The sequence below is a fragment of the Plasmopara halstedii genome (genome assembly GCF_900000015.1).
Source record: "Plasmopara halstedii genome assembly, contig: Scaffold_437, whole genome shotgun sequence".
Taxonomy (NCBI): domain Eukaryota; phylum Oomycota; class Peronosporomycetes; order Peronosporales; family Peronosporaceae; genus Plasmopara; species Plasmopara halstedii.
In genome coordinates, this window is record NW_020187357.1 from 233712 (window position 1) to 234001 (window position 290).

Sequence of the window (290 nt, forward strand, 5' to 3'; positions counted from 1 at the left end):
ACTCTGAAAACTCATAGGAGTTTGAGGCGCCACTTCGGCAAAACTGCCTAGACACCTTGGACGCTTTTAATCAGAAAGATCAGGACACCCCGCGCTTCCCAGCAATAGCCAGGGAAGTAGGAGGGCCATGCGCTGAGCTCAAGCAGTGGCCCTGAGATTTTGCCGTCCAAGACACAGAGCTCGCGGGAGCATGAGGGGATGTTAACCTATACGTCGCAGGGCGAAAATCCTTAGGAAGTCGACGGCGTGCCTTGAGTCTGGCAAACTCAAAGCGGAGGTGTCGCTCCACA